This window comes from Paramormyrops kingsleyae, chromosome 1 (genome assembly GCF_048594095.1).
Source record: "Paramormyrops kingsleyae isolate MSU_618 chromosome 1, PKINGS_0.4, whole genome shotgun sequence".
In the NCBI taxonomy this organism is placed as follows: domain Eukaryota; kingdom Metazoa; phylum Chordata; class Actinopteri; order Osteoglossiformes; family Mormyridae; genus Paramormyrops; species Paramormyrops kingsleyae.
In genome coordinates this window covers 3,025,964-3,052,500 of record NC_132797.1, presented here as the reverse complement: position 1 = coordinate 3,052,500, position 26,537 = coordinate 3,025,964, and the positions used below count along the sequence as shown (strand labels likewise).

The 26,537-nt window shown below is 47.3% G+C and overlaps 1 protein-coding gene across 2 annotated transcripts in view; it reads right to left on the bottom strand.

Annotated features, from left to right (window-relative positions):
• The window catches only part of LOC111851230 (G1/S-specific cyclin-D2-like), a 132,495-nt gene that overhangs the window by 36,455 nt on the left and 69,503 nt on the right, over positions 1 to 26,537 (bottom strand). The window contains exon 1 of one of the 2 annotated variants that reach the window (XM_072715414.1): positions 391 to 412. The exons of the other annotated variant lie outside the window; for it this stretch is intronic. The gene's annotated coding sequence lies outside the window, so the exon portion shown is untranslated. Of the gene's footprint in view, positions 1 to 390; positions 413 to 26,537 lie in introns of those variants that run through there. 2 annotated transcript variants of the gene reach the window in all.

The window sequence follows — 26,537 nt, the reverse complement described above, 5'->3', positions numbered from 1 at the left end:
ATGTGTTTACTGATAAAAGACGTTTTCGAGGATGTAAAGCACACTGTTGATTTTGGAGAAATTACCGACTATGGATACTAGTAGATGCTTATTAAATTCCAACGAATATATAATTCTAACAAAGGCTGTTAAGGACCTGGATATCTCGGTAAACCTCCTTGTATAATGATTACCGCATCCGGCTTTTACTTCCTACCCTGTGCCCCAGTCAAATCAGACGGCAATAATGTGATCCTTGTGGAATCTCCGCTGTCAAGCTGTAATTTAGCACCGCTGTCTGAGCCTGTGTGTTTAACGGCTACACGGTCACCCGTTATCTTACTCCCAGAGCGGCACAAAGGTAAAGGGAAGCTTAACGGCCTGGGAAAATGTTGAGGAGTGTGAAATTACCTTGATCCAAAGATTCCTACCGCATGCCAGCCCAATGAACCCAGAACAAGGAAACGGGCAGTAGGGCGACAGGGGAGCCAATGAGAACACAGGGAGAGGTCCCGACAGAGAACTAAAAGAATAACAAGAGGAAAAAGAAAGGGAGGAACGGAAAGAGAAAGAAATATTGAGTGATGAAATGGTGTTCAGGTGGTCTCATCTTAAGGTCAACTCACCCTGACACAAAGTACTTCCACAGGTGAGAACTTTTAAGCAGAATTTTCCGGAGGGTAAGATCAGAGAGCGCTGTGGGCTGGGGGCCCTCAGGCTGGCCTGACATGTGACACTGTTTGGGTTTAGGTGCAGGAGAGTAGAGGTCATTATGACTGGAATGCGACCGGGCGGGTGGCGGACAGGACCTTCCCGCGGCAGGCGATTGCTGCTGTGTTTCAGTCACAACACTTGCCGGGCAGCATGTAAATACAGAGCTGTGCGCCTGGCTCTCTGCAGCACACCTTCCGCACCAAGACGACGCACCGAAGGCTGCGGCAACACGCTTTTGAAGAGAAATCATCCAAATTGGTGAAATCACTGGAATCCAAGCACAAGGCATCTAGAGATATCAAACTCCAAAGTTCATTGGAAAAGCCTCCTTGATATTATTCGAATACCATCTGATTTTTGCCTATTTATAGAGGAGCTTAAAAGATCCGCCTGCTTACGGCAGACAAATGGTGTTTCTAGACCCTTCAGAGCTGATGAATTTATTTAGATTTCTGGGCTTTTCTCTGACACATTTAGAAACAGAACAAGGGCCTTTTTTCATCAGAATCACATTTGAATGATAATGATCATGGTTCTTCATCTGCTGCTCGACACCCTGGGGCAGCCCGTCATCCTGCTCTATTGCTCGCACTCTTTTATTTATTTTACTGTATCGTCCCACTAAAGAATCCAGATGGATATGATTCAGGACCAAATACGGCTCATGTGTCACGCTGCCAACACGGAACCACACAGCCGTGCGCGAAGTGCCGTCACGGCTCATGCAAAACGGCATGCGTGTCCCAAACACAAGGAAAAAAAATTTGCATTAAAAAAAATCATTAAAACATTTAGAGGGAAATAAAGACAATGCATCATATCTCACCCACCCACGTTCCCTGGCAAAAAAATAAATAAAAAAAAAACAGTAAAATAGCTGAAAGACTGAAGGCCTTGACGACTAACACCAAAATCTGCACTTTCACATATTCATTAACCGTAACGGCATGCCTTCCATATATTCATTCCATTCGTGAAACGTCCCTCATTAGACAAAAGCAGTCGCTGCTCCGTCTCTGCCCGGTTACAGGTGACCAGACGTGGTCAGAAGAACCCGATGGATTTTCTGCGAGAACCTTGTAGTATAAGCGTTGGAGTATTGTGACACACACACAGACTTCTCCCATGTCACATCATCTTCCAGCAAGGCGGCCAGTCTTTGTGGTCCAGACTGTTGGTTTCTTGGGTTTGGACCCCTGCCAGGTAGCCACAGATATGGATCAGGGAATTCCTGCATTCTCAAGGATGCCATTCAGTTTTTTCTTCCCCCAACCCCGAAGAACATTCTTTGCATTGCATCATCAGGACATTGTGAAGGCACAGGGGTAGTGCTGTTCTCCCTCTTGGTCGGTCCAACCCCCACGAATGACCATTTCAGTGACATGGGATGTTGTTGGCCGCACAAGCGTGGATTCACACAAAGGTCGGAGCGGGATGCACGCTGAGCAGCGTCCGGCCAAGCAAAGCCACGGCTCTGGCCTCAGTCATACGTCAGATGCCATTGGCGATGTTAGGGATCATCCCTATGACCGGCCCCGTTCGCCATCCGCTTAACAAATACGTGGGAAGATCCCGTCCATCTGGCTGCGATTTCGTTTTATTTTTAGAAAGCCTATTCGCATTTTGTGGCAGGAGTTCCACCAGACTGAAATTCCGACGTTGTGCTGCTTCGAACATGCAAATCGTTTCTGATTCCGACACTGAGATCTTGTTTTGGTGCATCTTCGGCCCAGATCATGCGATTTGAATTAGATCCAAGATTAAGACTCATAGCAGCAGATATATTTGGGGCCAGCTTTACTCCCACTTACAATGTCTTCCATGTAGGACTGGCTTAAAGGGTCTACAGACCATTATTTATATTTTCCAGACGCGACTGGAGGTTAAAGTACCTCAAGCTCTGCTGGGTCCCTAGCTGGAGGTGCGGCGGGGGACCAAGGGCCTCCGTGGGTTGTGGGGCAGTTAGACCTCACCGGGATTCCTCTCCTCAGACCCCCGCTCCCTCCCTTCAAAGAGGCCCCCCATTCACAACTCATTACCCCTGGAATTCCACAGCAGGACAGGAGCTGGGCTCAGCACAGGGCAGCATTCACCTTTCAGTCACTCCCTCTGTAATCATGTTAGCTCATCTGTAATTGCATTTCAATTACTGACAAGAGTGTGACCCTGGCTTCTCGCCCTAATCTAATACATGTGTTTCCTGAGGGACAGAGAGCGCCATTGTCTGAGAAACATACGCGCTGTGTCATGCAAAGTCTATAAAAAGGGATGCTGGCTTTTTTCCTGAATCAGCCAGCGAGCCCAAAGTCTATATATAGACCCTTAAAGAAGAGAGAGAAGTCCAAGGTCTATCGGACAAATAATCACAGCTCCTCAGCGAGACCCTGGAGTTTTCCATCTATGTTCCGAAGTTCTCTACTCCGTGGAAGAAGAAAAAAGCTTGATGGTGTAGCAGCGTGAAGACGCTGGATTACCAGGTCTGCGGCTGATTCCTCGTTATTACTGGAGGGATGCGTGTCACAGCCGACATCCTGCTCCTCACTCTGCTCTGCTTCAGCTCCCTGTCCCTCAGGGCTTCCTTGCAGGTCGAAGGTCAGACTTGTTGACTGATCTCTCCTTTGCCCCTCGGCCCTGCCCCCCCTCACACCCATTCTCTGACTCGCCTGGGGGGGGGTGGAGGGTGAAGGATAGACAGGGTCTCCAATAAAAAGGAAGAAATGCACCCTGGAAGAACACTGCAAATGTTTTGATGGTCATGGCTTGATCATCTACAAACAGGTTATGCTATGATACGTCCAGATCTCCCAGGTCCTGTAAGTAACCTAGAACTGCAATTCGATACGCCAACAAGAGAAGACACTGAATGCACACGCCTACACGAGTGATATATGTGAATGACCTCCCTGTAATTACATGTGAAGTCAGTAACGGCTCACAAATCCTTCATGTGTGTGTATGTATGTTTCTGTTCCATGCTTTGTAAAGGTACCCTAAGAATGGGGATATACCGCACAGAAGAATGAAGTTACTGTAAGGCTGCATTTGTGAATTCATGCTTACCTGATGGTGGGATACATACTGTACATATTTCATGACAAGTGAGTCCCGGTACAAACAGCTCCTTTAGGGTTCAGATTAGGGGTCCTAAGCTTTAAGTCTTTATCTTCTCAAACTGTTGTCACATTCTCAGTGAGACCCATATTTGGGATATCTCCATTACATGCATGGGGCCTTAGAAAGCAGAATGACGGCAATTCAGATGAAGGGTTACAGGGATCCAGGGCTACCCCGAAATCAGCGTGGAATCATCATAATTACAAAAGAGCGTGCGCCATTAAAGACAGCTAAAGCAACAAGCAGGAGGGCGCGAGGATCTGGGGGTCACGCCGATGGGGAAGCATACCTGGACCTTAGCGGAGGTATCAAGAACGGTCCAATAAGGGGCCACACCGGCAGAGACCATGAGGATGCTCTGATGGAGGAGCAGCACCACCATGATAGGTACTCAGAGACCCCTCCCCCACCTGCCTCGCATCCCACATCCTCGGGGGGGAGGGCACGCTTCTGTATGTGTCATATGTGTCTCACAGAAACACACCAGTAGAGTGCTGTACTCCCTGTATTAACAATATCAGGGGTGGGGCCACAGGAGCACTAGCCCCAGCTGAAAGCTGATTGGTCCCCGGAGTGTCCCTCTCCTGTCACTCACAAATTCAGAGCGTATCATTGGATAATGATATGGTTGGCCCCTCTGTACAAATTTTGGCCCCGCTCATGCCCTCAACCTGAATAACATGTTAGGAAAAGGTCACAAAAAACCGGCAACAAGCATACAATATAGATGATTCATGTAGCTTCACATCCTTTTTCCCACAAGACTTAAATAGCAAACAAAAAAAGATAATTCTGCAGTGTGGTTTGATCTGCCACTCGATCTGCTTTGTTCTCAGTACTACAGTCATCGTTCACCGTGGCAGGCAGCCAGAACCAGAGGTGTCCGGCACGACAAGCCGCACCTCTGCCGTGAGAAGAGCGCAGGGAGTTCATCAGCCACTCCGGGTGCCTGGGAAGTGCCGCGATCCGGGGAAGTCAGCTGCAAGAGACTCGGGGTCTCGGAGTCTGCGGCAAAGAGAAGATGGGCGGGCCACATGAAGAGGGAGGTCACAAGGGAAAGCCTTCGATGCGCCGCCCTGCTGGCTGTGGTGGTGAAAATGAAATTCCGGCAGGATTTCTCCCGGCGCAGCAGACAGTGCTGTCTGACAGTGACATTAGCCGCAGGATGTTTTTCTGTAACGGTTTGTCTCTAACAGCTGAGCACCTTAATCGTCGCCGTGCTACGAATTCGTTGTCGGACGGACCGACCGCAAAGCAACGAGCCCCTGGCACAGTGGGGATGCTGCCAGGAACATCAGACCCGAGTCGGACCTCAAAATACCGGCTCCACCTACTTGTATTGTAATGTCACCTTGAATTTTCATCTGTTTATCCATACATTCCTATACCTTCAAATGTATCCCAGGAAGTCAAGGACACAAGATGGGACACACACACGCGCACACACACACACAATCCATATCATTTTAAATACGACTGCTCCTTTTTTCTGCAGAGCAGGTGGGGGGGGGGGCTTTTCTTATGCTTCGGGCATTAAACCTGCTCGCCGAGAGCCATGACAGCAATCACCCCGCAGTTTTTTCCAGCGTGTGTGTATTTTAATAGCGTGTAATTACACCTCCCTCTTACACTAAGCGGAGTTAGGGTTAGGGTAACTCCAGCTGCCCACGACCGGCCCGCTTGCGGGAAAGGAAGCCCCTCCTCATCAAGGACCTAAACGGGCACCCTGGGTGCGGCGAACGACAGGAAAACAGGCACGATGTCATCACGCTGCAGGCAAACAGGAAGGCTAGTTGGTGTCTTTTTGTGTTTGAACAACCACCCCCACCCCCCCACTCCCCCTCAGGGCCCTCCCATCTCAAGGTAAACACCCACCCGCCCCATCGCCCACGCGGGGTCTGCTCTCACTGCCGGGCTGAGATAGGGTTACGTCTGCGAGCTGCTTGATGCGCTGTGCCAGAGCTGAAAAGGACTGAGAAAAAGAAAAAAGAAAAACGAGAGAACAGGCCCGGTGTTTTAAATGCTGAGTCGAGGAGTTGGTTATTATTGGAAAAAATGAAAGAGGTCATTCATGACAAGGAGCCAAGTTATGAGGCAACAGCTCTCGCATCTAAAACAGCGGGGAGAGCTGGCCAAATCTGCCCTCAGCTGTTGTTCCAGGCTCAACATCTATCACACAGGCATTTCCCGGCGAAAAAAAATAACGAAAAAAACTATAGGAAGAGATTGGCAGTCTTTCACAAGGAGAAGATCCATCAAGCCTCCAGATGAGCCCAAAAACAGCAGGGGAGACGTGGACCCCGTGATGAAAGGAGACTTTATCTAAAACATTCTGGAGTGAAGACTTAACCAAGGCTGAGGCTGGGGGTGGGGGTGGCGGGGGGGCTCAGGTAGTTCAGGTGGAAATGGGGCCCAAAGAGAAAGACAAACTACCCGGCAAATATTTGCATTGAATCCACATCCTGAAGGCGCCGACGGGAGTAGAGGAATTAGGGAAACGTACTCCCGGCTAATCCGGACACTTTATTTTCAGAGCATTCTTCAGGGAGTCGTGAACGAGGTGTGTCGAGCTGTGGGGGGGTCCCTCTGCCATCCGTCAGCTTTTTGAAAAGCAGGAAGCTCTAGCGGGCCGGGGGGGTGGGGGGTCTTAGGAGCTCAGGAAAATGGGCAATATAAATGACAGCACCACCTCTATTCGGGTGCGACCTGGCATCTATCCCGCCCGACTCTAACTTAAAACAACCACCAATGAATCACTCACCCATTACAGTGACACATCAGCCAGTGCGCTAAACTGCGAGCCTGGTCATGATGTGTGCAGTGCACGTCGCTATGGAGAGATGCGAGCGATGCCCGGTCCAAGGCACCAGTGCCTGTAGCTGCCCGTTTAGCTGCGTGGCATTTAAGGTGTGAGTGTGTGGGGAGCTTATAGCTCAGACTGAACACCAGCGAATACTGGGGAAGGACGCTCTCCGCAGGCACATTCCTTAATACGGTCAGGATACATATGAAGCTGAATTATAGGATTTTTTAAGGTGCCGGGCATAAGGAGGCCAAAATTCATATAGGTGGCAACCAATTAAATGTTCTGAATCACAGTGGGGAGGGGGGGTACTCAGGTGGACCAATCAGCTTTCAGCTGGGGCCGGCACCCCTGTGGCCCCCATTTAATGACATATCAATACACTGAACAGGTTCCCTGTGTTTTCACAGGGATTTGCATGGGCGCTCTGCTGATTAGAGAAAGAACATGGATGGCATAGCAAGTAATTCCTAGAATGACATGTGAATCATTTCGGACCACCAGCAGTTTCTGGAAATCGCACAGAAATGAGGAAAAATGGAGGTAATCAAACAAAGAAAGCAGGCGGTAGTGCTATTGTGGGGGAGAACTTTTGGATGTTTACTGACCCCAAGATGCATGTCACTCTCACTTCAGCTCAATCGCATGCATGGAATTAACAGCATCCAGTCCTGGCTGACGTTTGTTTCTACAGGGACTGCACAAAGGGGGGGGGGGGGGGGGATTATCTGATGGCACCGCCCCCTCCGAGATGGAAACCTGCTGTATAACTACTCTTTAAAGTGCACTAGAGCCTCTAAGGGCGACAGGGAGAGACATGGCTGCATCTCGCATGCAGTGCAGTTCAACAGGGACAGTCTGCTGGTAAAATCAAATGGCCATTTGATGCTGCATTTACATCTCTCCAGTCTACATTCAGGATGACTTAAAAGTTGAGGTTTATCCAGTCTAGATGCATGATGGCTTGTAGATTGTGATTATTTAAGTCTACTTTCTGGAAGGTTGTTAAATTGCGATTATGCCAGTTTAGGTTCACGGTTCTCGTAAACTGTGATTAGTCCATTCTAGGTTTGGCAGGAGATAATCGAGATTATTCCAGCCTAGGTGCACGATGACTGCTAAATTTTCCTCTCTGCATGAGACAGACGGCACAGGCAGGGGTGCGGAGGACTCTGGGTGATGGGGCCTCTCCTGTCAGCTGTCCTGACACTGAAGACAAGGCCTGAGCAGGTGAGCCTCTTGACAGATCGCTGCGTTGTCACAGCATGATTGGTGACACCTCTGGGAGTTACCCACTGCAGTACAAGAGAAGGCTGGACACTGAAACTCGGTACGTTGTGATATGCCTGTTATTGATGCCTACGCTGGAATTCAGAGGACGCTGATAAATCTCATCAGAATCATATGAACAAATACGCAAACACGTATCAATTAACACTGAGTCAAACTGCCGCATTTCACACGCTTCGTGAACATGAATGCAGAAGAAAACACACAGTTCACCTTAAATTTAGCTTCATTCCCGTTTAAATTTTTTTTTTTTTGGAACCCATGTCTGCCTTAACGTTTGCATGACTGAGAACACCAGTGGAGACAGAACTGGGTGGTTGTCATGGCGATCCCTGTAGGTGAAGCCCAGACTGAGATTCCACTTCTCAAAGCGGTCCCTATGAAAACAGCCTTGCCTTCCATGCCCACATTCAGCACTTGACAGCAAAGCGTGTAGTTAGTAATCCTGACTTCTTTACGGATACGGGGCAGTTAAGGGAGAGATTATTATTTTCAACAATGCTATGGCAACACTGGAAACTTCTGTCATGCTAGTAAACCCAGCTTGATTTTCAAATCTGAATCCAAGAGGTTGAGAGAGAGAGGCTGCAGAAAGTGTGTGTGTGTGCGAGCGGGTTTACCTATCCTTATGGGGACACAATGTCCCCATAATGTGATAAATATCCGTTTTTTTCCCCTTATGGGGACCGGTTTCCTATTTTATAAAAATCGGTGACTGCTATGAAAAAACTAAAAATGCAAAAACTCTTGTATTTTGTTAGGTTACTTATGGTTATGGTTAGGACAGGGTGGGGGTTAAGGTTGTCATAGTTAGCGTTAGCTTTTTTCCCATTGAAATGAATGAGCGGTCCCCATAAGGATATGTTTACCCTACATGTGCGTATGTGTGTGTGTGTGTGTGTGTGTGAGCTTGTGCATATGTGTGTGTGTGTGTGTGTGTGTGTGTGAGAGGTGGGGGGGGGGGGTTCCCAACACAAAGGAGAAGCCTGGATTAAATCATGAGCAGCAAACTACATAGGTTGGATTTTTCACGGATGAGATCACATCCTTTCCCCCCAAACGGCAGAGTAACTCATCCCCAACCGGCCGCCCAAGCACTTAGCGACCCGAAGGGGACGTCCCTGTTCCTGGATGGCAGTGGGTGGGTGTGCAAATCATACACTCTGTGATACGTAAGCACATTTTAGGCAGCCTGGTTTGCTTCGGCCAGGGCCCACTCACCAAATCACAGAGCCTCCGTCGTCTCCCCCTTATCGTGGAGGTGACACAAACCCACAGGACCATTCTGCACTGGAAAGGGGGCTGGCTTCTAATATACAGCAGGCTCTGCACTGGAAAGGGGACTGGCTTCTAATATACAGCAGGCTCTGCACTGGAAAGGGGCTGGCTTCTAATATACAGCAGGCTCTGCACTGGAAAGGGGCTGGCTTCTAATATACAGCAGGCTCTGCACTGGAAAGGGCACTGGCTTCTAATATACAGCAGGCTCTGCACTGGAAAGGGGGCTGGCTTCTAATATACAGCAGGCTCTGCACTGGAAAGGGGACTGGCTTCTAATATACAGCAGGCTCTGCACTGGAACGGGGACTGGTTTCTAATATACTGCAGGCTCTGCACTGGAAAGGGGCCAGCTGCTAATATACAGCAGGAGCAGCACTGGAAAAGAGACTAGCTTCTAATATACAGCAGGCTCTGCACTGGAAAGAGGGCTGGCTTCTAATATACAGCTGGCTCTGCACTGGAAAGGGGGCTGGCTTCTAATATACAGCAGGCTCTTACGCTACTAATGTTTCTTTAAGACAAAACCATGACTGCCTCTGTGCAGTGCCCACTGTGATAGATTAGCCTAACTCATCAAATCAGTTCGCTGATATCAGTGGTGTGTCGCTTAGCGTGTGCAGGCGGCTTTGTCACATATCGATTTTTTTCGAAGAGTCACACGCAGCAAGATTTCAGTTTTGGTTATGCAATAGTGCTTCAGCAAGACCAGAGCAGCCGCAGGGCAGGACGGAGAGCGTGGTACCTCGCTCCAGAACCAGATCGTCTGTGATCATCTTTTTGGAAAGGTTGACGGTCTATAGATATGGCCTCAAAAGCCTACCGATCTTCTGACCTCAAAGGGATAAATGAAGTGACACATTGTATTGTGGCAACTCTTGAAAAGCTCAATATTCAACGCTAAATAAGAGCCCCAGTTCGAATTTCGAATCAGGTCGATGGCTTCTGATAGTACATTTGACCTCTGGTGGTCGTTCTGCTGGTTTTAAGCTGTCAGGACACTTCGGACGCCCAGTGTCCCGCCCTCTCTTCCCAGCCAGCATGCAGACTCTGCTCTCCTATCCACAGAGTCAAGGGAGGAACAGCGATATTTCTGACATGACCGGGAACAGCACTCACTGAGGCATTCCCCTGCCCCCCCCCAACAGCTATAAAGAAATGTCAACCAAAAAAAGAAAAAGCAAGCCCAGTGCATTGTGGGAACTTTCCCCCATTCCCAAAACATTTCCTGTATGGGTCGGACCAGGCTGCCGGCTGCCTCTTCCAGACTCCGCTTCCACTTTGGGGGGGCCCCCCAAACCCTGCTGGCCTGACCTGGGGGCTTTCAGGGTAATGCCGCAATCCTGGCTATCAGCTTACATGGGTTTGATCTGCCGCCGCTCTTGCTTTGCAGCCTGGGGGTCCTGGCAAAATGGAGCACACAAAAATGCAAACCCCACCCTCACAGACACCCATGGAAAAAAAAGCTCTTAACACAGGGGAAAAAACAGGGCTGAGGAGAACGATTTATGCCAACTATACCAACAGAAGTAAAGAGACCAAACAAGGGGCACCGACAGGAGAGATAAATGGAGAGATAGCTGAGGAAAAAGAGGGGAAGCTGGGAGGGGTTGGTGTCTGTGCAGTTTAGAATTTAGGAAGGAAGAACTGAAAAAGAAAACCTACTGAAGGAAGCATGCAGTGGCCAAATTGTGAATGGGAAGGGTGTGGGACAGCTGGAGGAAGCCGATTGGTCGAGCGGCTGGAAAGCCCCGCCTTCCTGTGGCCAGCTGCTGCTCTTTGGCCCAAATGACAAGGGTTATAATTGATGGGAAGCTGGCGGTTCGTCATCCCAGAAAGGAACACTCCACTCGTCCACTGATTGGCCTTGGTTTTTATGGCGAGGTGCTGTGTATGTGGGAGGGGGGGCATCATGTGGGCAAGCAGGTTCAGGATAGCGTTTATAATAAAGAGGTTAGATGAGCCTGCAGCTCTTGTTGTTGTTGTTTTTTTGAAGCTTCCCTTTGACTTTGCAACATTTCCTCTGCAGCATGCTCACGCTCGCCTCCAGAGGAAAAGGAGGAAATCAGGCGAGCTGCACGCTAGATGAAAGTGCACGGAGGGGAGCCGCACGCCGAAGGTGGCAGCTGATCGCTACGATTGTCTGCAGGGTGATGCAGGTGAGCAGAGCCGGCGATGAGCCACCAGCCTTCCTGTGTACAGTACTTTGCGGAGCTTCCCCCGGCTCTGCGATTCAGCCCCTCTGAAAGGCTACAGCACAGCTTTTAATTCACTTTACAGCATTCACTGGTTTAGCTGATTCAGAAGGAATAGGCTAAATTTAACACCGGGCCCCAAAGAATTGAGAACTCCCCGTCTTGGCAGAAGGAGAGAGGCTGTCTGACCAACGCTTCCTGTTAGCGCTCAGTGGGAATGACTCCTGGGGCCATGGGCTGGCCACTCAGCTGGGGCACACAGCACATCACCCTCCCCAGCTCCTGGGGACACTCTTCATCACCAAGCGGTGAAGGCACCCTCTGGAACAGCACTGCATCCACAAGAAGGAAGACACTGTGGTCATCAGGACGGAACAGTGAGAAGAATGTCTTAGCTGAAGCCGTGTCACTCCTGTAGATCCAATCAGTGAGGGGGGGGGCACGTGACGGCTCCCGGGGCGGGGGCCGGGCGGAGCCAGCTGAGGAGTGAGCACGACAGCGACAGTCCATATGTTATCAAGCGTCGCAGAATGACCAAGGAAAAGTCCTTCAAAATCAGAGCATCGCACAAATATTGACGACACCCCCAAGAGGAATCCTGAAGACCACCACTCAGAATCCGGCTAAAGTTCTGCATGGGTTCTTAGCCAGTGAAGCATCTTAGCTGATGTAGAATTTGGTTTTAGTACTTTAATTTACTTTAGTAATTTACAGAGTTCATCAGCAAAGGTGCAGAGAATGGCACAACAGCTCTGTGGAATTTACTTTGAGTCATTTCAGGTCCAAACTCACTGTAGAACATCAGTGACTGCAGCTAATTCGGGTTCTTACTTTCATCCAGCACTGCTGAGCGTACAGAAAGCCAACCACCCACACCTTCTCTGAACTTCACATTACGAAACACCCACCCCCCCGACCACTGTGGAAGTGACACCCAACATAAAATTACTTTTGTTTCTCTTTACATGATGAGAAGGTAAATGGCATGTTGCTGGCATGTAGGTCAACATCTGGGGTGTCAGACTGCAGTCCTGGGGGGCCGCAGTCCTGTGTAGCTTAGCTCTTTCCCCGTTCCACCACAAATGATTTAGCTTATGAGCTCTGTGGTAATTGGTACAAGGAGTTGAATCAGGTGTGTTAAATGAAGGTGAACCAAAAACTGTGCAGGGCTCAGTTATATATACATATAAGGGACATAAGTTCCAATCCCAAACTTAACAGCGCCCCCCCCCCACCCCCACCAATGCCCGGTAAGACGGACCAATAGTTTCTACATTGTTTTTGATAATAATTTATTGAATAACCTAGTAGTTTCTTTTTCACATAAACAGACATTGTCCTAAAAATACCTGAGACGAGGTAAATAGAGATGAGGGTTTCACACTGGCTGACTGCATGGGGATTTCAGACAATCAGAAGTTCTGGGGGTGACAGCTTCCTGGAAGAAACTTCAACCTCAGTCTGCTCCCCGACCTACCAGAACGCAATCTCAAAATTCTGAGACTGCTGACAAGTGGGCACTAATGTTTGCTCAGCTAACAGTTTTAAATGCTCAGATCTCTCGCCGTCTAGCAGTCCACAGATTAAATCTCATCATCCAGGACTGTGATAGTCACAAGGAGTGAGGGCATTTCAATTAAACCCCAAAATTTCAGTGTTTAAAAGGGAAGGAAATGAAAAATGAAGTGAAAATCCATTGAAGTTATTCCCACTGGGTCACTGAAGTACCTTAATTGATTTCTTAACTGATCTACCCATGAGCTGGAAGCAATTTGGATGGTACTGGGTGAGGAAATAATGGCTCTATATAGGGTACGATTAACCCACTAATTCAGAGTCCAAAGGGACAAGGTGACAAGAGAACCAGTTTGAAGCCAAAGTGACTCTCTGAAGTCCATGTAGGCGACACCGTGACCTTTCAACAGCATCCATGAACGAAACCTTATCAGATGCTGCCAAACTCTGAAACAGCATCGGCAGTCCACACCTTCTCAAAAGTCATGCGGATGGAAAAATCACACACATTTCTAACATTTCAATCACATTATATCTAAATTCCGAAGGCACAGTGCCCCCTGAACATATACCCCCCACACCAAAAAAAGGAAAAGGACAAATTTCGAGCTTATCTGCAGGAAATAGCACACAATGAAATTACATTCTTGAGCCGGGGCATGAAAGCCACGATGCTGTGGACTGGGCAGTCATTAACCCCCCCACCCCACCGACACGCGGTTTGGCTTCTCCTCCAGTGACCCGGGAGACTGCTGAATGCACCAGCTGAGCATTCTCCTAACCTGGGTGGGCTCCTCGTCTTATCGCTCCCCCCGGATCCGTCTGCCTGGCATGCTGGCGTGATCACAGCCTGTTGCTTTATCGCACTAGTAGGCATCACGTATCCCGGACCGGTGTGGTTCATCCCCACCTCCTGTGTCCCCCATCATGGGGGTGGAAAACAGCCATGAAACTTGAATCTCATTCTTCTCACATCCATCACGATGCGTTTGACTTTGAGAGTGCAATAAAAATGAGCAAAATGTTTTAATACTTCATATTTGTGTCATTCGGATTAGTATTTTCTCTGCATAGTTAATTTTTGTCATTCTGGACTTTCTTGAGAAACTTGACTGTGTAGCTATTCTGTGGAGAAAATGTTGACTAAGAAAAATTTGATAAATATTTAACTCATACATTTTTATTGTTCACTAAGTAATGACCAGTTCAATTTAAAAGATTTAAACATACTAGATCCAATGCCTGTACTTCTTCAGGCTCTGGACTTCCTCAGTGATTAGTAAACTTGAATTAGCCCCTGATTTAGCTAGAAACCGCCCTGGTTTAAATACCACATGCTGATAACTATCATGTGCCACTTGAATAAAAAACCACATCTAGTAAAGATTTATTACTGAAATTACCGGTGGTTCTCTTCCAGACTTACTTATCCCTGCCATGCATGTGCAGTTAAACTCGGATAAGCTAGGATAAGTTTAAGCTAGGACACCTAGGCTAGTGAAGCCAGCCTTTGAACTGAGTGCATCATTTCCGAATTTTATTAAACATATAAAGAAGGAATGAATTCTACCATTTACTGGATGTGGTCAGTGCAGTCTGCATCATCATCTACATCAGGGGTCTCCAACTCCGGTCCTGGAGAGCTACCGTCCAGTAGGTTTTCTATCATACCCGGCTTCTGATGCCCACACTAGTTCTCAGGTAAATACCAGGGCCAGCTGTGGCTCATCAGCAGCCGAGTGGGACAGAAAACCTACTGGATAGTAGCTCTCCAGGACCGGAGTTGGAGACCCCTGATCTACATCATCATCTGCATCATTGAGGGCTCAAAACAACCAGAGTCAGAAAGAAGACAATCTAAAGTAAAGAAACCGCAGCACATCCGAGGTTCTACATCAGCGCTACACCTGCTAAAATCTTTCTTTCAAGGTCAGTGCATGGAAAGAATCTTCTAATTCCTAGAGGCTTCACCCAGTTTGGAAGCATCAACTAAAACCCAATGATACTTCTGCTGAACACTATCTGACAAACAAAGCCAACACTGGAGCTTCCTCTGCCAATCAGGGGTTAAACGTGAAGGGGGTTCACCTAGCCTGCCTCTTTCCAGGTGTATGTCTCTTAATGACTTAAAGTGCTCGCACCATGCCGTAACGATTTAAAAATGAGGTTGCAGAGCCACTAGCCTGTGTTAAGCTCGTTTTTCTGGAACTAAATGGAATTTCTCATGTTATGTGTGGTATTATATCAATGGCGGGACACATTGCACTCTTTTCCAGATTAAGCAATGAATGGCTGGGAATTTCATTCTTGGTGCTGTTTGCATGCGGCCCTGTAATAAGTGAGATGGTGGCGTACCAGACCAACTGTTATAGCTAAACACCAGTGGGAGAATCGCTCCTGTCACATCCCTTGGGATGATGACAGGAAGTGATTGATTCTTCCCAGCAGAAACCCTGGGAAGGACCTTTTGTTAATGTTATTCTCTTAACGTCTGAGAGAGGGATCCACTGCGTTATTCCCCCATGGTAGCGAGAGAGTCCCCTTTTCCCGCTGCTCTTCTGGGCTCAAGCCACCACTTCCCAGGGCTTCCGTTCTGCCCTGGGACCTTCTCTGAACTTGAATCCTGATGGCCTTCACAAACTGGATGTTCGTTGCCACACAGAAATCACAGAACATTCAGTTGATTGGCTTGTACATCATACTCTCAATAGTATCAGGTGGACATAATCCACTATGTTATCGTGAAACATCACCTCTGAACTTCTACCACAACCTTATCTTTGAGGAGGTAATGAGAGTATGTGGCGTCTATCATGCAGGGCACATGCTGTGAGTCATTGGCCGCCGGTAAATGCCGCTTCCTCAGTGTCAGGCGGGGTTTCCGTAGCAGGACCCCTTGCGGAGCAACAGCACCCCCCTCGACCTTAATCTACCCCACCCCTGGTGATGCACACAGCTGCTCTGGGCACGGGCACCAGCAAGTGGACAAGCCCCGGGCCCTGCAGAGCTTTCTGTGGTTCTGCGTCCATGCCATTGATCCACAAGCAGCTGTTGTCAGTCAGGCTGCAGTTGTTCAACTGAATGTAAAGAACAAGCTCCCCCCCCATCCCTCCCCCAGACTGTCCTGTTCAGCTACAGTGACGGCTGTGAGGGGGCAGATGTTTCCTTTATTTACCCACTAATCATAGCTACACTGTGTGTGGGTGTGTGTCTGTGCATGTGTGTGTGAGTGTGTGTATGTGTATCTGTATGTGTGTGTGAGTGAGTGTGTGTGTGTGTGTGAGTGTCTGTATGTGTGTGTGAGTGAGTGTGTGTGTGTGTGTGTGAGTGTGTGTCTGTATGTGTGTGTGTGTCTCCGTGTGTGTGTCTGTATGTGTGTGTGTCTGTGTGTGTGTGAGTGTGTGTCTGTGTGTGTCTGTGTGTGTGTGTGTGTGTGTGTGTCTGTATGTGTGTGTGTGTGTGTCTCCGTGTGTGTGTCTGTATGTGTGTGTGTGTGTGTGTGTGTCTGTGTGTGTCTGTGTGTGTGAGTGTGTGTCTGTGTGTGTGTGTTTGTATGTGTATATGAGTGTGTGTGTGTCTGTGTGTCTCTGTGTGTGTGAGTGTGTGTCTGTGTGTGTGAGTGTGTGTCTGTGTGTGTGTGTGTCTGTATGTGTATATGAGTGTGTGTGTGTCTGTATGTGTGTGTGTGTCTGTGTGTGTGAGTGTGTGTCTGTCTGTATGTGTGTGTGTGTGTCTGTATGTGTATATGAGTCTGTGTGTGTGTGTGTTTGTGTCTGTGTGTGTGTGTGTTGGAGGGGCTGACATTATGGATGATGCTGGCTGTCAGTGCCTCCTATCACGACTGCATCTTGTGAAATGGGAGGTTTCTGGGAATATACTCAACTGCCAAACCACTGTGGTGAAAAATATAGATTATTCTTTAGTGTAGAACCTGAGATACACATAGAGGTATAATGTTCAAGGAAGGACTCATTGTTATCAGGAAACTCAGGATGCTAAATTATACTTTCGGTTCAGATAAAATATTCACACGCGACCAACACCTAGACTGTTGACCTTAAAGGTACTAGTGATCCATGCACTTTTCCTAACCCCCCCCCCCCCAACTCACCCATAACCCCTTTTGTTTCTCACTTTCATTGAGCGGTTGGGCATTAGGGAAGCAGCTGCAAAGACTAATCCAAAAAACGAAACAGATATTAACACAAGTGTGGAATCACATGTTAGAGATGATGAGTCACATCGAGATTCTTTGCAAATGGGCAGGGCTTTTAACATGTGACCCACCCGCTTTCTGACAGATAGGTCACATTTCCCGCCACTTGATCTGAACCATGACACCAAAATCAGGGTGGCTCAGGCTTTAAGATCTGAGCGGTCTTAGCGTACTGTACACATGAATCTGGAGGCAACAGCAGCAATAACTGCACCCTTAGCCAGAACGTCAAAGCACGGGGACATTAGTCCGCAAGGTGGCATTTATTACCTTCTTATAAGAAAGACCAAGGATACCCCATCTGTAAGACACTTCGTCACATGTCCATAATACTGAGAATAGGCAAATATGCACAATCCATCACACAGCAACACCCTTTGGACAAGTAAAGTGCTGAACACTGGAAACCAAAACCAAACACCTACTTCTTTCCCTTCAATTTTGCTCAGAATCCCCCAAGAGTTTTTAAATGAGCACAAAAAAAGGTACCGTCCTGCCTATGAGGTCAACGTATATCGAAAAATCCCCACCAAGACATGAGCATGACAGAGTCGTGGTCTTATCGTTACTTTCTTTGGTTAAATTACCACAGTCAGCATTAAATGTACATTTTAAGTCATTTTTGTTGGTACAACATTGTCATCTGGAAAAGAAAACTCTACAGGACCACCACTGAATTATATTCCCAATTTTTCTCAAACCACACAACTGAATTCTATTTTTGTCAACAGTGACAAAACATTCCCACAGATTATTTTGATTTAGGTCATTTTAGCCTACAAAAAATATGTATTAAAAAGTCAGTGAAACATCGGGACTTCCAAATGGTAACACATTGAACAGTAATGCTCCAAAAATGCAATATGACAAGGGGTGTGACATTTGCTTTTTTTAAAGTACAGGACATTCAAATTAAACATCAAAACAAGTCATTGTCTTAGGCAGATCTTTGGAAGTGACTGAAAATTGTAATAGTTAAAGTTGTGTTTTTAATTTCACCATTTCATAAATATCTCTGTGATTCCAATAGCAGGCCATTCGGACTAGTGCATGCTACTGTAAAGGGTGCTTTGTGACTTTCTCCTTCATTAACAACAGGAAATCTGTAAAGGTTGAGTAGATATTTGGAGAGCGCTCATGTTGACTAAGTATGTGGGGGAGAATCTATTTGTAGTTGCCTAACACATCCACAGAAGGAGATGTGCACTTATACCATCACTGACAGGGCTGAATGGATATGGAGACACAGCCGAAAACTAATAAAAAGCAAAGGGTACCACTGACAACACTCACAGGGCCAGCATGGGTCTCTGCAGTGCCCAGTAGCTCAGGAAGGACTCTGTACGGGCAGCCGTGCAGGTGTGGAGGTGGCACCTTTATCACATGCAGGACAGAAGTCAACAGCCAGGTGGGTGAAGATAAACGGAATACCAAAGATGGCTTCTTTCAGTGGATCAGTCACGAGGACTCCCGCTGTATCTCACGTTTGTTTGCTCACTGTAAAGATGTCTTACTAGCATTTATCTCTGGCTTTTGTCATCAAGCAGATGTTCCTTTTGATTTCACTGATGGACTGAGGGCAATGTGACAATGATGGAGATCTTGGAATAGAAGAGCAAGGGCAAGACTGGAGATAGCAAACAGTTACTATCTTCTGCTCCTTTTGTTGAGCACTGACACAGAAGGAGGCAGAGGTGAGGTTAGGGTGTCTGCTGTGTGCAGGCTGCAGGAAAACAGCGTGAAGCCGAGGGTCTCGCCAACGACGGAATGTTAACACTCAACACGGTGCCCACCTGGGCTCACAGAGACAAAGCAGCATCCCAAAGGGAGTAAACAGGTAGGGGGGATTTACAGTTCGTGCCCAAACAAATGGCAGCCTGCAATGACCTTTAGTGGTTAAGCACCAAAAACCACTGCGGGGAAAACATGCTGTGCTGTACCGGCAAATTGAGCCAAAGCCCCACAGACGCGCAGGATTCTGTTCACTCATTCCATCCCTTGGCTTCCAGACACTCAACACGGTAAACAAACAGCCTCCTCGGTTTGTGCAAACCTGCCGATGACCATGATCCTTCAGGAGTCCAGGAAGGTGATGGCGACAAAGGTTTAGGCGGTCAGTGGCGCCTTTGGGATATGGAAATAAGAGGCTGACACAGACCCTAGAAAGGAGGGAATTTATATCCTGACAGTCTAGACAAGGGGTCCAGGGGTAAATAACCTTGCATGGGGCACAATCTCTAATGGTTCCCCCAGCTGTACCTGCCATCCTGCCTTCATAGCAACTTTCTGTTGTGCCCCCGAGTCAAACTTGCCCCCTCTCCAACCCTTGTCCCCTCTAACCCCACGGCACTGTACATGGGGTCTTCGATCTGAAGCGCCCATCAGTTCCAAACAGCTGCATGGGCTGGCCTGGAGCTGGCCCAGCCGCCCCTCTGCCACAAAGGGTCGCTTGTGCCCGCATTCAGAGCCCAACATTAAACACGGAGACAAGTGGGAGTGCCGGCGCTCACCAGCATGGGCAGACCTCCCCAAGCACGACCCAGGGTGGGCAGCCATGTCTGCTGTATTTTTAAAGATGAAGACTTCTAAGGTTTCCCAACCACAAACAGCATAACGAAATCACTCCCTCTATCACCACAGTCACTGCCATCATTTACTTGCCAATTTTAAATTAACTACAGAATCAAGTGTTTATTTTTTCAAAAGGAAATGATCACTATAGAACTGTAGAACTGAAACTTCAAGATCTCCAAGATGACCAAATCCAAGAAACAGTGCAAAGACTTGTACTGTTTCTTCAACTCAAAGGTTCCAAGGTGGCAAGAATTTTCATCGCGTTCACACCGCTCTAAAATGTGTGATAGGAGACACACCTAATGTCCAAACAACTGGCTGTTCTCAGGAGGTCAAAGAGGGGTCACACAACGGAGTATCCCTTTGGGGGGTTGGGGGGGGGGGGTCAGGAAACTACCCTCCATTCTCCAGTCCCCATAACAAACTACTTATTGGCCTGACTTAGACTTATTGGCCTGTCGCCCCCCCCACCTCAGCCCCAGTGGGGAACACTGGCATTTCGATGGCTCCTTCAGGTTCAGCCACATCTCCCACCGTCTCTTTTTAACCATCCTCCTCTTCCTTTCTCTGTCAATCTCTCGTAAAATGTATTTATAAACATCCAGAATGGCGATTGCACGACTCGGCTCCACGACCCGTGCACTTTAAATATTTACATCCCGGCCCGTTTTCAGAGCGAGTGTGTCGCTCAGGCCAGATGTGGGCCATGCTGGTTCAGCCCGGCATTGTGAGACGTGCATCAGTACAGCTTCGCCTGAATGGTTTTCCTTTCCCGTCATCTATCAGCTGTCTGTGCTGAGTGCTCCTGTCCCAGCAGCTGTGGGATATTCATAATCCCCCACCCTGGGCCTCCCAGAGACAGCCCCATCCACCCCCATCCGCCACCATCCATAGCCACCTCCGGTTGTCTTTGATGGCACACCCTGCTAGCTCCCCAGGGGTCAGATGCCGCAATGCTGACCTCCCGCAGCAAGAAAACACACGGTTATGCAAGCATGATGCATAGGATCAGCGCACGCAGGCGTGTGCATGCGCATTCATGTCCGCGAGTCCCAAACTGCATGCACAGGAGCCTGTCGTCTGCCACTGTCCCACATGCAAACACAGACAAACATGCACAAATATGTCCACCCAGCAAAGGAAAACACAAGGAAAACTCTAAAAAAATTTCCTAACCTCAATATTTTTTCAAGCGCCTCACAGCTGTGAAAAAAAAAAAAACACAGGCCAAGGAGGAAGTGGAAGGGCGGGTGTCTGAGGAGGCTAATGTGGCTAATGCACATGACGGCCACAGCGAAGGGCAAGGCGTTGTGGACACGACCGGTTTCTCTAACTGCGGCGTTACGCAAAAGGGCGGGGGGCACCGGTGACAGCTGAGGGCTAACAGACCCACCGTCGTCGACGGGACACAGGGAGGGAGCAGCAATTGAATCTCAGGCCACAAAAGAAATGATCAGTCTGACACGGTGAAGTGTTTGAGATAATCGAGGGTGATCGGCTCTCACGGCAGACATCGCTCTAATTGCTGATATATCACCGTGGGTGTTGACGCATCATCTGTGTTGTGTGTGACATATTGCTTCACGCACCCAGTGAGGGTCCTGTGGGCTTCGCTGACAGGCACAAGGCAACTCTTTCTCAGTTCGGAGGATCCCTTAATGATGTCGTCCCACTTATCGTTATACAGGCCGGCATCACTGCTTACTTCCTAACATTGAATTAAAGCTTAATTTCCTTCAGCAGGCTTGATAAGTACCCTGGTGTCCTAGTTACCGACACATAGAGGAGCCTATTACAGCTAACCAGCAATTAATCACATTCAAAATGAGGTGTATCCTGTCAAGAGAACCAAAGACAGTTCTACCCAAGTTAAACAAAAGGCAAAATATTTTCCTTTTCCAAATGAGCCTGTGTCCTGTTTGCATGGTTTGACTGTTCATAATATGACTCAGTGTTTATGGGCGCAACCGGATAACTTATTTTGTCTGCGTCTGTGTCATTTGAAGAAAGGAAGATGTACTATCTCCGTCAACAGCTCACTGGCACAAACGATTCCAACATCCTGGTGATCGATGCTGGTGCCACTATCAGCCGTTGGTGTCTTTAACCATTTCTTACTCCTAAGTAGTATTATAATGCTCGGCCAAAGCGTCACATTTCGACCTAGTACAGCTAATCTGGACTGTCTTCTGAACAGCGGGGAGAAAAAACAATTAATAACAGCTTTCATCAGAGTCCTATGCTGAAGATGACCCTTCACACCCAAAGGTGTTGATGGGACACTCAACATGGAGCCCCAATACGACGTGTCATGCAAGCTGAGGATAAGGATTTAAGTTCAGAGTTCATCCCTTCTCTGGATCCAAGGGTCAATTGGCTTCTACCTGAGTTCTTCTCACTGTGTCTACATGACTGTAAGTTCAAATTCCAAGTTCTCCACTAACTATGACACTCTTTCTTAGTTGAAGCTGCCCCGGGGACCCTTTCATTCATAATATTCACCCCTCAGTGTCTGACACTAGTGATAAGAGTCCGATTTTGAAAATTTCAGAAGTATACATCCCCCCAGGCCACTTGAAAACACCCTGCGCCATGGCAGTGCTGTTTCGTGCCTTTCTTCCTCTCTGTCGGCGGCGTCTCTGGGGAGGAAGTGGGACACGAGGCACTGCTGGGTCCGCTTGCAGGAACTGCACCCTGACTCAGCAGCAGCTAGAGAGGTGGAAGCTTGCTGGAGCCCGTCCTCCATCCTGAGCCCATCTTCTGCCTTGCTTGCGCCCTCTACGGGAGCCAAAGAGAAGAGAGGAAGTGGGTGTCTGCCATACCTTCAGCAATATCAGCATCATGCCCCTTGCTGTCTCTTGTCGACAGCGGGGGGGATGTGGGTGGAGTGGGTTTGCTTTGGCGCTATTTTGTCACATGATTTTAATTATTTTTAGAATGTATCGGCTATTCAGTCCAGCTCACATTACGAGTAGGTTGCTTGAATGTGTAGTTATTTTATGTGTAGTTTATTTTTGAGTAAAAATTACATTTTACACAATACAGATGAAATGTCAAAATTTTCTGAAAGACATGACTGGTAAAAGGAGATCACCCAGCACAATGTTCAAGTGAACATCAGCTGGCACAATACGTAACGTGGGGGTCAGCTGACTCCCTCGGACAGCGGTGTGACTCGTCCCTCCCTGAGGCACTTCCTCTTTAAGGCTTCCTTTCCCTTTTTGTATGTGCGGCAGGTTACCGTCGCGTAAGCCTCACCCAGACTAACCCCACCTTGTGTGTGCGCGTGTGTGTGCTTGTGTATGTGCTTGTGATTCTCAACCACAGCACTGCTGAGGCACAGATAAATTGGAAAACTTCAGGTAAACAACAGGGTTGTGGGGGTGGGGGCAGTTTGGGGGATTACGGGGTGTGGACAGGGTGAGCATTACAGGCGTCGTCTAGGAGAGAGAGACATATTTATGGGGGTTTTTTGTATTAATCAACACACATCATACAAGTTACTCAGATTGCTTTTTGGTTATTATTATTCAGAAAAAAATAACTTTATTTTTTCTAATGCCTTTACATGCAACTCTCTCCTTTATTCATCACTTATCCCCAAAGTCCCCAAAGTACAAAAATTGACAAGTATGATGATAAAAAAGGAATAAGTTGGAACTGGAAGTCCCACTGTTTTCTCCCACTAGAAGTCACTTTCTCAGGAGAAACCTGACTCATTCATAATCTGAAGTGGCATTTGTTGTAGGTGGGGGTTTTTATGTAAATGTGCTTTAGGTAAATTTAGAGGGAACCTGTCCCACACCAAAACCAGAAAACACAGGCAGTTATGTGCACACCAGATACACATGGTCATGTAAATTGTGTTTCTTTGTGGGATTTGGGATTCGATTTTGAGGTCATGGCCCAGTTGAAGATGACTGGTGTTGAACACATTATGTAATGGTGTTGTGTTTGTTTGTGTTTTTATTCGTTTTTTTTTTGTTGTTGAATTTCCAAGAAATAAATTAGAAATCTTTTCTACTAATCAGAGATCTTCAAGAATCTAAAATGTTCATTTTGATTTGTTTGCACTAAAATATTCCTCTTAGAAGATGTTAAGGCAAACTTAAAAAAATTTAATTATAGTCAAAACTGATCTGCATTTAAATAATGCTAAAGCATTCCATATTCCAGAAATTTAAACTATTAAACAAATTATTATTACATTAAGTTCAATACTAAATATTTAACATTCTAAGAATTTATTACTGAACTCAGTTGAATAATTAAATCATAATAAAGAATAAAAAATTTTAACCCAGAAAATAAATCCAGTTATACTCCAACCATGATTACATAAATTTATGAAAAGAAAACCAAAGCATTTAGATGGACTAATGTGTGCTACGGGAATAATAATAATAATAATAATAATAATAATAATAATAATAATAAAACAGGGAATAAATCTAAAAGCAAACAAAAAAGTAAACAAAAAATTTTTAAATGTACTTAGAAGTTTAGTGAAAGCAATTTTAATATAGATGTATAATACAGTATATTTAAGTTATTGTCGTTATATTTTGTGTAACACTCAGTTTTATTAAAAAACAAAATTGAATTAAATTAACCATTAAACCATTAAAACGTTTTTTAAAAAGGATCAATAGATATTGATCAATCAATAAAGATATTTATATTTAAAGTGGCTCAGAGGCTAAATGTTAACATGCAGATGTTTTTAATATTTAAAAGTAAATAATTGTAGAGTCAATGATCACATTTATTCTTTTCGAAAAATGTTATAAGATGTATTACATGAGAAAAAATAAAGTCGGGGTTTTGAGTTTAGTAACTCTGCGAAGGCTTACCGGTGGTTTACCGTGATTTACCGTGATCTCACTGCCACCGGATACCATCGCGATGGTAATGCTCACCGGGGATCTATAAACGCTCACCGGGAACAAGGTCACAAGCCCTGTGACTCTTAAGAACCGGCCAGTCGCACGGTGATGCTCGCTGGCTCATTTGACATTAGCCCGCCGCCTCGTCCGGCTGCACTGTAAGGGGCTGTGCCCTCGTTCCCGTCTTCCCCGGCTAATATTAGCTGTCACATGGGTGCAGGCTGCTGTAAAGGGCTCATCTCGCCGGCCGGCGATGAAAGCTCTCGCTGCCTCGCCGCTATCGGCCAGACCGCCGCTGTTATTTCCGCTCGTGTCCCTGTGCCAGACCCTCCGCCAGAGCGGCCACTTCAAAGCTGACAGCGAGGACGGCCAGCGAGGCCAACTTATCGGCGTGAATAAAGTGCTCAGGGCCTCCAATTAAAAAACACCCACCCCCCCCAGTTAACAGCCACGACACAGCCCCTGCCAGCTATGGCGGACCAAACATAGAGGCGGAAGAAAAGCAGAGCGGATAAAGGCAGGTGTGGTGTGCACCACCGGTCAGGAGCCAGATTTCACATAACCAACGGCATTGGGAAACCCAGCCCTCTCACGGCACCCTGACTTTCCCCGCAAATCTCCCACGAAAACGGACGGCCCTCTGAGTCAGAAAGAGCCCAGTGTTTTCTCAAAAACAAAATCGCTCTCAAGAATTAGAGTGACGCATTGAATGCGGATGGAAACTTTCAGTAGATAATATTAATAAAATACTGCACTTCAGCCTTAGGTTTTCAACACCCTCACAGTAAATGCTGAGGCAGTAAAGGCTTTGCTACAGGAAGCCGTTAGACACTATTTTAAGAGCATAACCAATTATGCATGGAGTTACTCGACATAACTTCTGGGAAAACAGTAAAAAATTCTTTATTCCTTGCCTGCATTGAAATAATATTTTCCAGAGCCATTGCTATACTTCAGGTTAACGTTACATTTTATAGAATCCCTGTTATGTCATTTTTTTATTATCTAAGAAAACCCTTTTAAGCATCTGCAACTGTTGGATTTTTCTGGCTGAATCAGCCTTTCTCTTTGTGTTGGAGGGTTGACCAGTTTGACGATCGTCTTCATCATCTTCCTAAAGTGTTCCTGACGCCTTGTCCAACCTGGTCCAAGGTTCCTCATGCGCCCGGGTGATAAACTCTTACGCCTCTGAAAATGTAAATTCTCAAACTTAAATGCGACCCGGGTGCCCAATGCCAGGACCCCCCCCCCCCCTGCACACCACCCAACACACTTCCTGCACTACACCACAAAAGCAGGGAAGGCACTTCCAAAAATTAAGAACAAAATATTGTCTGCAGTTTCCAACATCGAATGACTGACTGGACTGTCAGGATAAACACAGTTGCAGCTCTAACTGCAACTGTGTTTATCCTCCTTGCCAACGGGGGACGCCCTTTTAGTTCAAGTCCAACCCGAGCCCCTTGTTCTTACTCCCTCTTTCTTTAGCTACTAGCAGCTAAAGGTCCTCCTTGCCATTTCTAGGGAGGTCGCTCAATGCCACGGCGCTCGAGGCCTCCGCAAGTTGACTTGCCCGCTGCTGTGAATCCTCGGTGTTGGGTTTCGATGCAAGTGTCTTCAAAGCCGAGGCTACGTTTGCGTTGATGTTAAAGGGTCTGCAACGCAAGACTCACCTGAGGGCACGAGACACACAGGGTGTGCTCCTTTCCCAGGAAGTGCCGCAAGCAGGGCGGGATACAACACCAGCCCCCGTCAGCGTTTCGTTCCTAATTGTGCAACGTCTGGCACTCCGGCTATGTGCCGCAAGCCACGGAGAGCTTAATTAAGCTGCCTGTAGCAGCTCGATCCCTCTCCCACGACAGAGAGGCAGGAATGTTCCCACAAAGCCTTACCGTTAACCCGCTCTCACCAGACACCTGCAGCTACCTGCCCGAAGTCACGGGCACCGGCTTCGCCGCGGCTCGTCTTTCTCA